At 31.3% G+C, this 11,560-nt stretch overlaps 1 pseudogene; it reads right to left on the minus strand.

Moving 5' to 3' along the window:
- Window positions 1-9,516: 9,516 nt before the first annotated feature.
- Window positions 9,517-10,562, minus strand: LOC149891332 (uncharacterized; annotated as a pseudogene).
- Window positions 10,563-11,560: the final 998 nt, after the last annotated feature.

An 11,560-nucleotide genomic window follows, 5' to 3' on the forward strand; every position in this document is an offset into this window, starting at 1 on the left:
TACTGAGGCTATTAAAGTCATTTAAAAGCATTTAAGTTTACGAAAGAGTTTGAATGAATGCTAAATCAGCTCCTGTATGTATACCGGTAATTAAAGTATTTGGATTTTTATAAGATTTTCATTTCATTCTCAATGAAGTTATTGATTTTATATTGAGGTACATTATCACAACCGCTGCGCAGTGACTCAAAACAGCAAAAAAATGGTAATAAACCCCTCACAACTTTTCTATAAATTAAGTGCCCTTTTTTAAATAATATGAAATTGCAATAATTTTTTATTTCAAAAGTACAAATAATTGTTTCATAAACCTTTTATTTTGTATTTTATAGCTAAAAGAAGTAAAAGAATTTGATATTATTTTCAAAGAAATCTGAAAAATGTGAGATTTTTATTTAACTAAAATAGAGTATTTTTAATTTAAATAAAAGTGTATATTTATTTTTAAGATAATGTTTTGGCTTTATATATTTCAAATTTACTAAAAAGAAAAAAAAAGTCTGATTTTTTGTTTAAATTTCAAGACTCTTCTAAAAAAAAAGGTAGCAAGTAATTGTATTTTTTATTTTTATATATCAGCCAAAAAAATGTTCCACCGAGTTCCAAAAATATACACATTTTTTTTAGTTAATTAACATTTCTACTTTTAAGTTATAAAGGGATTACTGCGGCCTCCTGCGGTATTGGAAATTATTAAAGAAATACAAATGTTGATAAACACTTAAAAACTTTGTTTTCCGCCATTTTTGAAAGTATTAATCATTTGATAAGTACAACATGTTTGAAAAAGCTTAACTGAACAACTTTAGTATTTCCTGTAATATAAAGCTAACTTAGTAATATAGTGTTATTACAGGATGTAACAATGTGACAATTGTTAAAGCCAGTTTATGATCATTATATTTATCCTACCTTGCACAATATTTTCGTGGAAAAATTGAAATGCTATCCTGAGAATATACATTTTTCTGAAATTTCTGCAAAGTGCACTCTTCAAAGCATGTTAGATCACACTGTGAGTAGAATAACTGAAATGATTGAAATGCCTAATTGTGGTCAAAGTAAGGAAATATATAGAAAGATTGTTTTTGATGGAGCATCGATAGAAACCGCCGATTTGTTACTGTTTATCGGTTTGCAGATTGTGCACCGAATTATCTATGCTAAACAGTTCAAATTACTTACGGATTGATTTGATCCGAAAATAATGTATCGGAAAAAAATTCGTTAAAATTTTTTCGGATTATTTTTTCGGATTGCAATCCGATTCGATACTTTCGGATCGGATTGCAATTCGAAAAATTTTTTTTGAATCGGAATTCGAACCGATATTATTTTTACGGATTTATACGGATTCAGAATAAAAAATGCTTTTGAAATAAGATTCATTTTTATTTATTTATAACATTCAAATATACAATGAAACGAATTGATTTCCTTGTTAGGAAAAAAAAAAAGTCAAAATCACACTGAAAGTTAATCATTTTCCAAATACATTTCCTGGCCACACAATGTCTTGAATTTTACTGAGTTGCTTAGTGTTTTCTTTCATATATACCAACATCTCAAACTTTGAAATTGAACGATTGGTTCTTCTAGAGCTGTATATATTCCCTGCTGTTGAGAAAACTCTTTCAGATGTTGATGATGCAGCAGGTATACAGAGGTTTTTTCTGGCCAGCCTTGACATTATTGGGTAAATATACTGGTTTTGTTTCCAAAATTCCAGTACATTTGTATTTGCTGGAACTGGCTTGGAATTCAAATACCCCTCAATTTCAGCAGAAATGGCTTTCTTGGTGCTTGTTTCACCTCCAGGATTAATGTAACCTGCACCAGTTAATTTCTTTCTCAGTTGTTCATTAAAATCAAAGTCGTCATCATCTTCATCATCCAAGATTGAAGGGGAAGGAGTGCTTTGGCTAGCCAAAATTTCTTTTTTTGACAGTTCTTCCATAGCTTTCTTTACTGCAGTTTTGACTACTTCAAATTTTTCCCCCTCATCCACAAAGCACATGCCCTTGCTATTAGGATCTAAAAAATAAGCTATAGAGAATTCAATATTCATCAACTTTCCTTCGAATCTTTTGTTTAGATCTTCATTGAAGTAGTGAGCAAGCTCTGATGACACCTCGGTTTTTGGCTTGATCATCTCCCTTGCTAATCTTCCTCTGATGTTGTATAAGCAATTAACAACGGAACAGATGCTAACATTCTTTTTGCTGCTGCATTTCTCAGAGAAATCTGAGAAGCCTCTCAGAAGCCGGATGACAGATTGAATAGATTCCACTTCATCATCTATTGGTTAAAGATCTGTCAACTTACAACCTCCAGAAACAGTAGGGTTCGGATTCTTTAAAGAATGCATCGGCGGAAGAAAATCCACTACAGACTCCATTTGATGAAGGTCAGAGTTCCATCTTGTGGAGCATCTCTGTACTAACTTCGTTTTGGAGTTATTTAAGGCTTTGGGAGCATTAACTAAAGTCATAGCTTTTTGAGAGGACTGGTTGAAGTGACCAACTAATTTTGTTATTTTGTGGTTGAGAATCGACCATTTTGGACATCTTTTATCATCGACAGCACCACTGACAACTAGGTTTAGATCTAATTGTCAGTGGTGCCTTCAATGATAAAAGATATCCAAAATGGTCAATTTGGGGTTCAAAGTGCAATTTGGTGTGTCGGTGGTCAACACACCAAATTGCACTTTGAACCCCAATTGATTTCCTGACACCTGCTTAGACATTAGTTGCACAATCGACTGTTATTTAGGTTTTGACTCCAAAATCAAGTTCAAGTTTGTTGATAGATTCATTGAGCTTCTTGGCAATATTGTCGCCAGTATGTTGTTCGGGGAAGTAGGACATTTCCACCGAGAAGCGCTTTAATTGGAACTTTGAATCTATATAGTGGAGTTTAAGGCTCATGAAAGTCAAATTGGTGTGATCAGTGGTCCACACGTCGGATGTAATGACCACTCCATCAAGATTTGACTTGTCTTAATTGGAAATGTTTTTTACTTGTTCCTTGATGAATTTAAAAAGGAGAGGCATCTATTTTGTAGATATATTCTTCGCTGTAATGGCTCTGAATTGACCATTGATTGCAGTTTTCATCATCCGGGTTTATGCGCCAATTTCTACAATAGAAAATGGTTGAGTGTCCTCAATCACCCATTTAGTAATGTAAACAACAGTTCTTATTTGATTGATGTCAGTAACTTCCCATTAAGGTTTGGTAGCCTGTTTTCTGCCTTGCCATGTCTGTGTGTTGGAAGTGCCACAAGTTCCACTTGGTCCAGGCTGTGACGATGCTAGTGTATCTTTTTGTGTCTGTGGACATCTCCTCTCTTTTTCTCTTTCTTGTGTTTGTTCAAAATCTGAGTCTTCAGATGCAAGCTCATCAAAGATGTCTGGTATTGTTGATTTTTGCTTGTCTTTCCTTTCTAATTGTTTATATATATTCAAGTGGACTCTTTTCAAATGGTTCCTTAAAGGACTTGTGGTGTTTTTATTGATTAAGTTTATTTTGCCACAGGCCTTGCATTTTGCCTTGTTTTCCTCCACATTGTTGAAGAATTCCCAAATATTAGATAGCTTAGGCATCTGAAAAGAAAAAAAAGTGAAATAAAAAAAAAAGAAACGAATCGGATTAAGTTTGCAATATCGAATTGGACGAATATTTCGGATTATTTATTGAATTTAAAATCCACAAAAACGGATCAGATTGTTAATAAGGATTACTTTTCGGATTAAAAGTTTGAAAACACGGATCAAATCACATTTTCGGTTTACGGACTTTTCATTGAAATATTTGCCTCAATATTTCCTTAATATATCGTCGCCTTAGAGGGCAGAGGTTCTATCTCCATGTTGTGCTCAAATTCAACTATGACTTTAGGGACATCTATTTTAAGTGCTAGAATCAGATTAGGCAGCGGGTCTATCTCCACATAGTAGGAGAAGAGCAATAAATTTGTGCGAGTTTTGAGCTATCTCTACATTTGTGCGGAATCCCAAAAGGGCAAAGGTGTTATCTTCTTTGCCATCTGACTATACCGGAGATATCTTCTTTGCCCTATGACGTAATTCTTGAAAATGGCAGACGATAACAAACGAAATATAATAAATAAACAACCTTTTATTAAAACAGAGGTAATTTTAAATAGTTTTTTTCGTAATTCTAAGAATTCACCATGGAATTAAACAATGGTTCAAAAAAGGGAACTTTCACTGAACCAAAAATTGGACGCAAACAAGGCAAAAGACCAAATCTTTGGAAACGATTTGTTGAAAAAGACAAAAGAGAGAAAGGAATGGCATACAAGACGCGAAAAGGTAAAGCAGTACCGCCCAAAACACCTAGAACGGTGAACTGTTTAAAGTGCAAATTCAAGTGTGGAGAACATTTTGAGGAAACCAAACGACTAGAAATAAATAAACACTACTACCAACCTGAGGGTGAAAATAGAAAAAAAGATTTCATATGCCATTTAGTGAAAAGTAGCAATGTTTCACGTTGTCGTGACAATTCAGGAATAAAACCAAAAACAATATCCTGTGTATATCATCTGCCAGTGGAAGCGAATGAAAACAATGTCATTAGAGTGTGCCAAAAATTTTTTTGCACGACTTTGGACATAAGCAAGAAAACTGTTCAGTTTGTTGTAAAAAATAAAAATGAGATTGGTCATTTCATACCACCAAATTCAAAAAAAGGAAAAACTCCAGCCAATAAGACTTCAGAAATGCGAACCAATGCAGTTCGAGAGCACATCCTAAGCTTTCCTCAGGTCGAATCTCACTACTGTCGGGCTTCATCAAAGGCAAAATACCTTAGTCCTGAACTAAGTATTGAGGAACTTTATAGACTATACAAAGATGATTATTGCACAACGAAAAATATCACAGATCCAGTTTCTATCGGTGTATATCGAAGAATATTTGTTACTGATTTTAATATAAAATTTTTTATTCCAAAAAAAGACCAATGCTCGATTTGCAATGCTTTTCGAAATGCCAGTGGTGATGATAAAGAAACGCTACGACCAAATTATGACAGTCATAAATTTCGTGAAAAGGAAGCTATGGACGAAAAAAATTCTGATAAGACTGCATCTGCTGCTGACAAGTCCATTCGTTCTATAACTTTTGACCTCGAAGCAGTGTTACCACTTCCATTTGCAGGTGATGCACAAATTTTCTATATGCGGAAACTTGTCGTTTATAATTTTACTATTTATGAAACGTCGACCAAAAAAGGAATTTGTTACCTATGGGACGAAAGTGAAGGTAAACGAGGAGCCAATGAAATAAATACAGCTCTGTTAGATTATATGAAGTCTCTTCCAGTTTCTGTGAAGAGGGTGACTTCTTTTAGTGATACGTGCTCTGGACAAAATAGAAACCAATTTATTGTTGCGACAATGATGTACATTGTTCAAACAACTCACCTGGAATGCATCGATATGAAGTATATGGAGTCGGGTCATTCTTATTTAGAAGTTGACTCTATGCATAGTACTATTGAATGCAGTAAGAGCGATCAAAAAATTTACACTACACGAGAATACGAAGTTCTGATTGCTGCAGCGCGCAAGAATCCGTGTCCATATCTTGTTAAACCACTGCAACACACCGATTTTTTTGACTTAAAACAACTTTGCGGTAAAATTGTGAAAAATCGTACAAAAAATATTAAAGGAGACACCGTCAACTGGTTGAATATTAAGTGGGCAAGGTTTGAAAAGTCAAGACCGTTCATTATGCAGTACAAATATAGCATTACTTCGCCTACCTTTATGGAAATAAATGTACAGTCTGGAAGAGGACGACGATCCAACATCGAAGGATTAGAGCCTCAGCCATTGTATCCTACTCGCCTACCTATTTCGGATGCGAAAAAAAAAGATCTCATGCGCATGGTGAAATCGCGTGTTATTCCACCAGATTATGCCCAATGGTATAACAACCTACCGTCTGCAGTAGCCATGAGAGACAGTTTACCAGAACCAACTGCTGATGAGTCAGAAATTGATGAATCGGACTATGAAGACAACTAGAACTAAGACTTAGTTTTCTGTCAGTCATTTTTTTCAGTATTACTATTATTATTCTGTTATATAATTTTGCTATTATAACAATTTTCTGATTTTTCTGCTAATTAAGATTAAGATTTCACTTAGAATTTAATAATATTGATTAGAATAAAAAAATTGTTTACAAATTTTTAAATTCTGTTCAATTCATAGTTAATTTGAGTAAAGGTTCTATCTCTATGGTAATTGTAAAATTTGTCCCAAAATGTTACTAATTTTAAAAAGTTTGAACCATGATTGTCATTATCTGATAGTTTACACAATCATAAAAAGCATTTTGTATTAATTAAAAAAGAATTTTAATTGGACTCATTATGTTTATAAATTTCAAAAATTCCATTCAACTCGCAATTAATTTAGGCAAAGGTTCTATCTCCATGATGACTTTTATAATTTGTGCCATACTCTTTTCAATGTTAATAATTTCAAAAAAGTTGAATTATTCCTATCATGTTTGATAGTTCTAATTGATCAAAAAAAATTAACACTAACAAAAAATGAAATTGCTGATTTATGCTTAATGGTCAAACTTTGTTTTTGTTCTCCTGCAAAACTACCCAAAATGGAGATAGAACCTCTGCCCTCTAATTATTTATTAAGTTATTTGAAAATTTTTCTTTATATTCGTCTTAACAATAAATGATTCACGGTCGTTCAGAGGTGACAAGTTATTATACGCAAGCGCAGTAGTAACTTTAAAAAAGTCAAATTTTAATAATGGCTACGGTCCGTAGCAACGATTTTTTTTATTTAGTTGACTGATTATTTATAAATGTTTCCTTATATTTCAACATTTTAAACTCTTTCTAAAACTAAAATCATAAGTATATCTCAGTTGCATAAGAAAATGATTCAAATAAGATAAAGTTTATATCAAAAAGTTTAAAGTTGCGCTTTTCTAAGTAAATTAACACTCTTGAATATGCTGATTTGTTTACACTTTTAAAAATATATTATCTAATTTTCTGAGCGTAGAAATTAAATAATTTTTTTTTTTAAATTCAGATGAGTTTTTATAGTATTTAACACTTTTATCAGATCTTAGCACTCAATTTTTTCTTCTTGTAAATAAACATACAAACACCCACACAGCTATATATATATATATATATATATATATATATATATATATATATATATATATATATATATATATATATATATATATATATATATATATATATACATATATACATACATACATACATACATACATACATACATACATACATACATACATACATACATACATACATATATATATATATATATATATATATATATATATATATATACACACACATAAATACATATATTACATTCATACATACATATATTTTTTCTTTTACATTCTGATATTTTTTACCTTCTGAATTGGGTTTGATTGCTTTTCGTTTGCTTAGGCAATTCAATAAGCTATCCAGTTATATTTTAAGATCAGTGTATTAGAGCAATCGCGACCAAATTTAAAGTGGAGTGAGCTTATTTACAACCACTATAGGTGGATACTTTATTTAGACGAAAAAAGTCATTATCAAGCGTTAGTGTTTGGTTTTTCCTTTTTTTTTAACGAATGATAATGAATAAAGAACAAATTTCTATATCAATCTTTTAATATAAATCAAATTTTCTGAAGTTTATTAAAATAAAACTCTTCATACGTTTAAAACAGCCAGGTTTTTGGTGTGAAATAGCAAGATTTGTTTAGTTTTTCAGGTGTTTTTTTTTAATTTTTCAAAAAAAAGTTTTCAATAAAAGAACTAATTATTTGTCTTAGTTATTGAAATAAACGTAACAATTTTTTAAACTAGTTTTTATCTCTATTTCTATTTTTGTTTCTGTTAATATTTAAACAGAAGAAATGTAACAATATAAATTTTATCGGACCAATTCACTAAATGAAGTAATCCGCAATATGAAATAATTCGCAAAGGTATTCGATCCACAAAAACAAAAAAAAAACCCGCAAAAATTCAGTTTGAAATATTATTAACTTTTAAATCAAAATAGTATAATAATGGCTTACCGTAATAAATGTAGGTGAAGAATAGTAGACTTGACCTGTTGAACGAATTGTTGTAGGGTGAAGATTTCCTAATAGGACTGATTGAAAATAAAAACGAAATCCACTACTTATAAGACACGCACATAATAAAAAGGTAATTTTTTTGGACCACACCATTTAATGGTGACGCGAACGAAACGCGATTCGTATGATTCGCTAAGCGAATTAAAGTTAAATTGATTGGTAAAAATTTTTCGAATAAATAATCCGAACAGCTAAGTGAATCCGCAAAAAGAAAATTCGCTAGTGGTTTGTAAATTAGTTTTCGGATTATTAATCCGAAAAATTTTTACGTACTAACTGTTTAATCCGCAAAATAAGTTGGATTGGCTTTTTGCGGATTTTACGGACCTAATCGGCGGTGCCTAAGCATCAAGCCAAAGTATTTATAAACAGAAATACGAGACAAGCAACACAAGAATAGAACTTAAGAGTGAAGAAAATCTTTTCTGTACAGCTTTTGTGCCTTTATTGCTCAAAGTAGAAGATGGCGAAATTTAGAAAAATGGAAATCCTTAAAGTTGTCACTTTTGTAGACTTTTTCATCTACAATATAAAAAAGAGATTCCAACTTTATCCAGAGAAGAAGAATCAGATAATAAAGTAGTTTACTAACTTACAGAGACAAAATCCACTCAATCCAGCAATCTTTGCAATGCTAAACCCAACGAAATGAACAATATTGATTTATTAAAAGTAAAAACTGAGAATGAGTCAGCCTCGGGGCTTGGAATTTCAGCTTTGCATTGCTGGATAAAATTCTTGGAACTTATTCTTTATTTGAATTATAAAACTGAAATTAAAAAGTTTAAGCCAAAAACAATTGAGCAAAAATTATCTGTAGACTTAAACAAAAAAAGAGATTCAAGTACTCTTCAGAGAACGGTTAAGCTTATATGTTGACCAGTGTTTGGAAAGTTCCTTTTTAAAAGGATCTCGTTCCGTTCCCCGCCCATTTCGTAAAGTAAGAACTCGTTCTAATTCCTCGTTCCTTATTCAAAAAAGGAACTTGTTACACGTTCCTCAAAAAATAGAACTCGTTCCTACTTCGTTCTTCTTTTTAAACTTATTTTTACATAGTAAATGGTATTACTTATAGGAAATCTGTAACAAAATAAGAGAAGATCTGTTGCTTCGCGAAGCAGACGCTTTTTTAAAGTGTTTTAATCATTACTTTTAAAAAGTTTTTTTAACATTTCTTGTGTCCTGCCGGCCTAGTCTGCCTCTGCATGTACATTATACACATAAAATTGATATATTAATTTCAGCTCGGAAGTATGAGCATTATAAAACTGTTACTGGAAAATAAAGATTTAGAAAACAAATAAAAAGTATAAAGACAAAGAAAACTTTAGACGCCAACTTTATTTTGCTTCAATAAAACTAATTTTTCAAATAGAGAGTCACACAATGTGACTCTCTATTTGAAAAGTTAGAGTCACATTGTGTGATTCTCTAATTTTTAGTCATCACATAAGACCCTGTCGAAAATAGCTGTTCAACCGGAGCACTCGACGGAAGAGGTGTGTTAAGTTCTAAAAAAACTTTTAATACTGCTTAGTATAATAATAACAGAGTTAAGCCTTTTGATTGTGATTTTAAATATAACTCCAACTCCTAAATACCAGAAGTTGCTTTCCACTGGTAAACAGAAAAAGTCTTTTTTAGATGAACCTGTTGCTATATGTGAAGAGGATTCGGTTTCGCAAGCTGTAGAACTAAGATCCACATTTTCAGATAAAGTCTTTGTTTGAAAATGTGGATCTTAGTTCTACAGCTTGCGAAACCGAATCCTCTTCACATATAGCAACAGGTTCATCTAAAAAAGACTTTTTCTGTTAACCAGTGGAAAGCAACTTCTGGTATTTAGGAGTTGGAGTTATATTTAAAATCACAATCAAAAGGCTTAACTCTGTTATTATTATACTAAGCAGTATTAAAAGTTTTTTTAGAACTTAACACACCTCTTCCGTCGAGTGATTCGGTTTCGCAAGCTGTAGAACTAAGATCCACATTTTCAAACAAAGACTTTAACCAGGCTTCTGCTGTGAAACGTTTAATACCATAAAGCCATAATAATTTAAAACGCGGTATTAAACAAGATGCTAATATTAGTTCTTTTTTTTCCCAAATAGTACTAAATCGAGTTTTAGTTGAAGTTCTTACTGTGTTGACAAGTGGACCACAAAAGCTCATATTTTTCTGTTGGAAAATAATTAATTTTTATCCAATCCATAAAGTGTCGGTAACAAATACCCCAATGAACATTGATTCTTCTCCTTGTAATAAGTCTAAAGATTAGGCAATAGGAGTCATTACTTCACAATATTTATGAATTAATTGAATTTCTTGATTTGTGAATCTTTGTAATTCGCAGAAATCGCGTAAAATAAACATTAAATAAAAGGTCTTTTAAATGCACACTAACTTGGATTGGATATTATCTAAAAACAAATCATTTTGTTTTGAACTTTAAAAACAACTATTTCAAAAAGTGAAGTTAAAAAATTTTTATGGAACTAATACTTTTTGTTCATGTTACTTCAAAAAAAGAATTCGTTCTCTTTCCTCGTTCCGTTATTTTAAAAGGAATCAGTTCCAAGCTTCATTCCTCAAAAAAAAGAACTAGTTCCTGGAACTCGTTCTTCCAAACACTGATATATATATATATATATATATATATATATATATATATATATATATATATATATATATATATATATATATATATATATAAATATATATAAATATATATATATACATATATATATATATATATATATAGGTATTATGGCGTGGAAGGTATGGTGGCGGACTTGTTAAACCCCACATATTGATATTTCACATAAAGCAAAATAACAAAAACATTTGACTTATACCAAATGATTAAGGCAATCAAAATGTTGTATGTTCATGGCAATTACAAGGCCTCTGTTTCTAAAGCAAACGCAACTCCGAAAACCAGATTGAGACACTACATTAGTAAATTCGACGAAGTAAATATTAGTGTTTCAAAAGAAACTGACATTGTGGTGAAGAGTATTTTGTTTGTTTTTCTGCATTCGGTCCAAAACCAGCAATTCAAAAACCAAAATTAGTTAATTCTTTTCAACTGTTTCGTTCTTTTTCTTGTTTTAAATGTTTTTTTAAAATGAAAAGCTAATTATTTTTGTTTATCTTTGTGTATCAGATCTTGAATGCTCAACAAGGAAAGGAACTGGTTAAATATCTCCTTCGTGCAAGATCGCTTTATTATGATATAAGCATTAAAGAACTAAGGATCTTGACATATGAATAAGGTAAAAAGATCGACATCAAATATCCACTTCGTGAGACGAAAATGCCCAAACAAACAGGAAGTATTATTAATCATTTAATCCAAATGTTTTTTCCGA

Source organism: Hydra viridissima, unplaced genomic scaffold, assembly GCF_058129835.1.
Source record: "Hydra viridissima isolate aposymbiotic clone 2 unplaced genomic scaffold, HvirCarnegie_v1 scaffold_3, whole genome shotgun sequence".
NCBI lineage: Eukaryota > Metazoa > Cnidaria > Hydrozoa > Anthoathecata > Hydridae > Hydra > Hydra viridissima.